A 6,639-nucleotide genomic window follows, 5' to 3' on the forward strand; every position below is an offset into this window, starting at 1 on the left:
GCACTGATTTTGAAATCAAATAAGTGGATTTCATATAGATTTCATAATCAAGTTAGTAGATTATTGAAAATGAACCAAATAGATTTACAAGAGCTGTGACCAGTTTGTGAAGATGCATGCAGTCATTAACCAAAGAACACTTTTTCTATGGAAAAATATTTATTGGTAAGAGTTTAAGCAAGTTTCATACGTAATTCTCAAGGGAAAAAACGAGAACGTCAAGCTTGAGTTAATAGTGTTTGTAGTTTTGCTAGTGGCTGATCAATTGTTTGTTGAATACTTTTGTATTCTCATTTTGCTGAGTGTGATTTTTTCTGATGGGGTTTATGTTTGTTTCTTATTATGTAGTCCTTGCGGCAGGCGCTTGTGTGCTTGAAGTGCTTTCCACTTCTAGCAAAACACACATTCGGGCGGAGATGACTTTGACAAGGATAGTCAAATGCACATATAAACTGTGAAATCCTTATTGATTGCTCTTTGAACATGTTTATTCTCCTTTCTGTATTTTACTTTATTTGAGAGGTTTGAATTTTGCAATTGAGAGAGTTGTTGATCGGCTCACTTCAAATTTCAATAAAGATGAAAGCATTGATATTTTGAAAGAAAATCAAGCACTACAGAGGTTAACAAAGGCAACATAAAAAAAATAAACTTAAAAAATTGTGTCCAGATTTACTTGTAATATAATTTGACGTACATCTTGTATGACAAGGTACATGTTGATGTGTGCTCAGACATATGACTCCACTCCCATTGGGATTTCACTGAGCAGGATGCAAATTACAGCTTCAATGATATTTGACGAAGTGACGAGGAAGTCATGGGGAAGTAAAATGGGAAAGAACCTAGCTAACGTGTTCTGATGAGGTTGTAGTTTAAGGTGGTTTGGTCCATATGTTTGTTCTCGTGAACAAGAATATAATGTATTGTTTATATAATTTGAGAATATGAAAGTCAAAGCTTGCACAAACAAAACAAGTCCAAGCAAAATAACAATGTTTATCTCTGTATTTGTTTATTTGTATTTTGATTTTAAAATCATTTACAAATCCATTGAAATATAGTTTCAAATCAAATTCTTAAACAAACCTTTGTTATTGAATAACACTTGATTTCAAAATCTATTTTAAAATCACATAACCAATAACACTAGATTTAAATATATATTTTAAAATCATAAAACCAATAACACTTGATTTGGATTGGATTTATAAATCCATTAAAATAGACAAAACAATAACACCTCTATGTTTAAATTAAAATTTTTTAATTGATTATAAGACTCGACAATTGATTTTAAATCACTGATTGAATAACAACCCCTTAGTCAAAACTTTTCTATAATAATTCTTCGAATACTAATCCCTTATATATTAAAGGAGGAACATTATTAAAGAGTAACTTTGATTTTGTAAATTATTTACACAATTTCCATTTTGCTGATGTGGCGACTCCACGTGCTCTCTCAGCCCTTATTTTAAAGTACCCTTCTATTACTAGAAATATTACATACATTGTCATTGATATAATTTTATCACTAGGATAAGCGGGTTGAGAGTTTGATTTAAAAATTTATTATGAACTTAACTTTTTGTAGATATTTTGTATAAAATTAATGGATATAAACATGTATAATATGTTAAACACATGTAAGTACTGAATTGTAATTTGCATGGTGTGTTTATTGAAAAAGTAAATAATAAATATAACTGAAAAGGAATGCACAGAATTTTTTAAGTAGTAGCAAATGTTTACAAATAAAAAAATTTGTTTATTGGGTGGCCCTTTGAATATATATTTTAGTAGACTATATTTGTTGGACTTCATTTTAGTGGACTTAAGAAGTGTCTAAGAGTATCTCCAAATCAAAACTTTATTTTAAAGGGAGCAAAACCTCAAAACGAAGATTTAAAGGTTAATTGTTCTAACTATGAATCCTCAAAAAAAATATTTAGAAGCTTATTTATTTACATTATAATTCTTTACATTAACAAAAATTACTAATAATGATAAAATTTCACGAATGCATATAAAACATACATTTAATATATTATACAACACATAATAATAATATTATATAATAAAAGATAATATAATATATATATATATAATAAAAAAGCACACATACACAAAAATTTTAGAAAGTTATATACATATAGAATGCATTTTTATTTTGTGTTAGCTTTATTTAATATATTTTTTATTGTGTGAACTTTATTTTAATGTTATGTAATATTTATCATATTATATTTTATTTTGGTGTATTTAAGTTATTATAAATTAAGCTTAGTATATATATTTGTGAAAAGAAATAAATATAAAAACTTATAAAAAATAAAAGATAGTTTTGAGGTTCTGAATAGTAAAACTTTAAATTTGAGATTTTATTATTTACAACCTCAAAATTTGAGGTTGAGTTGGAATTACCCTTCCCTGAACATCGCTATGTTTGCGTGAAATGGGATTAGAGTTAGAAAAATCCAATTTGTTCCATTCCATGTAAATCGGTAGTGATTATGTAACAATCATCTGTTAAATACAGTTTCCTCAACTTAAAATTCGTTTCTTTTGTTTATCTTGAAGCTGTTTATCTACTTAAATTTTATCTTTCTGAATGTCTTTTAAGAACTCAACTCAATTCTACAATGTTGCAATATATGTCTTTTCTGATTTGTGTTTTTATTGTTACAGCAAAAAATGATGAATTATATCTAAAAATATGGGCAGAAAACAAATGGCGTAAATAAATTGCTATATCTTAAGGAAATAATCCAAAACACATAAAATATGGCCCAATGAACATCGATTGACTAAATCCCAGTACCTAATTAAACTATACCCGGAAATTGCTGTTGTAACGTGTTAACAAAAAACCACATGGATTTATTTTCTTTCTTTGTCGGTGTCTCTCAGTTATCTGGAAATTAATAGCTATCATATCAAGTATGTTTTTCTATATATTTGTTAGTCACATCATTAGTAACATGGTGATTAACATGTTTAGAACTTCACACTTTATCATTGGTATGTATACGAACACTTCAAAAGTATTTGTTGTATTGTTTAAAATAGTAGCTAATCCATAAGCCTAAACCTTGTAAAAGATATTATTTTCTATTTTTTATGAATTATTAATCAAGGTTAGTAGGCAAGCTTTTGGCTGCAGATAGTTAACTAAATTCCTTATAATACCAATTCTTTTAATATGGTTTTATTTACTATATGAATTTTCTGTTTTGAGTTTTCATTATTAGAAAAATGATAAAATATGTTGACACAAAATAATATACCGACATATAAAGTTATGTGTCTTAGATTAAATACCCAAAACACATCAACTGTGGCCCAGTCAAAACATTAATAATAAAGCCCATTACTAACTAACTATTGCCGGTAACAAAATAATGGGTCGAGCGAAACTGAAAAGTCTTAAATGTTTTATTTTCTTTCTCTGTCGGTGTCTCTCAGTCAACTCTTCTTCCTCGATGTTCATCATGATTCAAGTTTGTTTGGAAGATCCTTATTCGAAATCCAGACCAAAAGAGGAGATTTTGTGTTTATCAAAACAATTCACTCTATTCTAAGAGCCAAATCGATATACTCGAAATAAAGGTTTGGTTTTCTAAATATTTGTTTAGAAATTTTCATATTAAACGATTAGGGTTTTGTTAGGTAATAATCCTTTTTAATTCTTTGTCATGTAGTCATGTTCATATACGTATCTTCTCTAATTGTAGATCGACCATCACCTGAGGATATTTCAATGGCTTTGGTTGAAAATTAGTTTTTGTAGACATGTGGATGGTAAGGTATCAATCTCAACCTTTCAATTTCATGTTTACCAAGTTATTATCTCACAGGAAAGTTCTAAACTTTGGGTTTGTATATCTTTTTAAACGCTGCAGGAGATTCCCTTCAAACCTGCTCGGCTGATTCTACAGGTAACCGCAGTTTAAGGGATGAGCAATCTCATTGAGAAGTCAGCTTGTGTACGATTGTAATGTCATCTTTCTGGGACTATTTTCAGGGCTCAACTGGTGTCCCTGCAGTTGTGTAAATAGTTTGCATGAGAGTAGCCACGGATAATGTCAATGTTGATTCTACTGCGTTCAATCCCTTGGTTAGTGAACTTCAAGCTATTCATACTGAGATTGATTGATATTATATTTGTTTTAAATTGGGGATCTGTTTTGTTTCATGTATGTAAACACATGAAGCTAATGTTTATTTTTTAGAATGCTCCTCAGATGATAGTAAGGAGATTACAATCCGAGATGTTACAAAATCTTTTATAACATGTCAATTTGGCAGTTTCAACAAGTTTTGATGATATGTATGTTCAACTCACGAACTCCATGTCTATAATATGTCTTATAGTGCTATATACGAGATGGTACTAGAAGAAAATGCTCCAGTTAACTTTGGATCACCGTATAAGAACATATTGATTTGACAACTCTCCCAGTCTATGATACATTTCACTCGTACGTTGGTTCAATATTTTTGATATCCACATCTTCTTTCGGTTTTTTTTTCCATTTTTTCCCTTGAATATGATAAATTCTTTTTATTTTTAATTAACATAGAAGTATCCATGATCTATAGAAGAAACTAAACTAATCTACAAATGGAACTGTAACCCACGCAAGGACCATTTTTTGGTTATTCAAATGGACCCTAAACAATAAATCTATATTTACGTGACCACTTATAAAATGTAATGAGATACTTTTGAATCCTGATTACTTATTAACCCAAAATCCACCTACCACTAGACCACCATAAAATGACATATTAATAACATCCGATGTTTAAACCACACATGGTTCAGGAAACTTTAGAAGAATGAAATTCCTGTAATACGTAATTAGATTTACTGAAAACTTGATATGCTACGTACTTCGATAGAAACAATTTTATAATATGATTTGTTTTGAAAATATCAAAAGTAGGCAAAAAAGGTAAATAGCTGGACATTCTGGCTGTATTTTGTAACTTTTGAGGAATGTCCCCATATTTTCCCCTCAAGTAATGTGATTCCCAACCCAACAACATGTACTAGTATTAATCAAGTGTATCTTTAACTAATTTAATAATCAAGCTTTTGCATGCAATGCATGATGCATGCGTGAGGAAAATCTACCTCCGGGCCATTTTCCTCGGAACTCTTCAAGTTGTGAGTCGATGCATGGACCCCGGCAAAATCCAACCAGCCTACGTCATCATCATCATTTGGATATACACACACACACACATGCCTCCAACTTTGATGATTATTTTCTTGTCATTTGAGTTTATATCATCACATATATATTCACATCCAAAGTTAATACTACCATTTACCATTGTCTTTGTTTCTAATTACATACAGTAGATATATGATCTTACAAACAATTGATTTTAGTGTGTCGGATTCGGTATACAATGATTTAACGCTATGCCCAAGAATAAAACTTTTACTTTTGCGCTAGATGAAAATCGTTTTAATGGGTATCATTATTAGTTTTTTGACCTTTTCTTTTTCACTTTTAGAGAACGTATTCTTTGACCCACCAAGATTCACTCAAATATTCAACATCAGAATCTACCTCCTGCTAAAACTCGAATGGACAGGAAGAAAAAAGCTATCGTACACACATACACACACACATATATATATATATACTGCTAATAAATATGCTCTTTATTAATTTGATGGTTATTTGCAGATGTAGGGCAATAGGAGGTTACGTGAGATGATTATAGAAGGGTTTCGTCTTTTAACTAATGGGTTTTCTCCACTCATAAGCTTTTTCTGTCTCTAAAACCCTACAAAATATGTACGGATATTCTTCTTGTTAAAACAAGGCATGCATATGATTTGATTCTCTTGGGGTTTACACACTCAACATACTGCGACTACATTGGTCCAAACGATATATTAAACGGAATGATACGTATAATAACTAATACTTTTTTTTTTTGGGTCCAAAAAAAAAAAAAAACCCATAAATTAATTAATAAATTAAAAAAGTCAGAAATTTAAAACTAATAATATTATAGAATTTAAATTCATAAAAACCGAAATAGAAAAAAAAACATTCAAAAAGTTTAAAATTCATACAAACCGAAATAGAAAAAAAACATTCAGAAAGTTTTAAAAAGCCGAAAAAAACTAAGATGAACTCGAAGACATCAAACGATCTAGCTTCTGCATTATCTCGGTGTTGAACTTCTTCTGGGATGCCAGCTCAGCAAGGATAGTGGCATTCTCCGTGGTATTCTCAGAAAGGATAGTGTGTTCTGCTCCTCCAATGCCCCAATCCGTTCATCTTTGTCATGTAGCTCCTCGAGAATCATGGGATCGGCATCCGGAGCTTGCGAAGAAGATGCCGGATACGAAGAAGCATGGCGGGCCAACCCAACTAAACGGCCTCCTTTCCTTTTAGGAACCGCCTACATAAATATTTAAAGTTAGTAAATAGAGACAAGTTAGTAATCGACATTATTAAAAAAATATATTAATAAAAAAATACCTTTTCAACCATCTCATTTATTTGCAATAGAGACAAGTTGGTTGAATCTCCCGTAGAATCGCCGTCATCAGAGGGAGGCTGAGATTGAGATACTATTTCACCTTCCACCAAATCAACGACACAT

The 6,639-nt window shown here is 30.5% G+C and overlaps 1 long non-coding RNA gene across 2 annotated transcripts; it reads left to right on the plus strand.

The window, feature by feature from the left end:
• The first annotated feature begins 3,419 nt into the window (after window positions 1-3,419).
• On the plus strand, window positions 3,420-4,464 carry LOC106304452. 2 transcript variants are annotated; one of them, XR_001262752.1, is made up of 4 exons: window positions 3,420-3,612; window positions 3,738-3,809; window positions 3,906-3,941; window positions 4,028-4,464. It is a non-coding gene; the product is annotated as an uncharacterized LOC106304452 (long non-coding RNA). The 2 variants fall into 2 exon arrangements; XR_001262751.1 differs by having other exon boundaries at window positions 3,738-3,804; window positions 4,028-4,454.
• Window positions 4,465-6,639: the final 2,175 nt, after the last annotated feature.

The sequence above is a fragment of the Brassica oleracea genome, chromosome C7 (assembly GCF_000695525.1).
Source record: "Brassica oleracea var. oleracea cultivar TO1000 chromosome C7, BOL, whole genome shotgun sequence".
Classification (NCBI taxonomy): Eukaryota; Viridiplantae; Streptophyta; class Magnoliopsida; order Brassicales; family Brassicaceae; genus Brassica; species Brassica oleracea.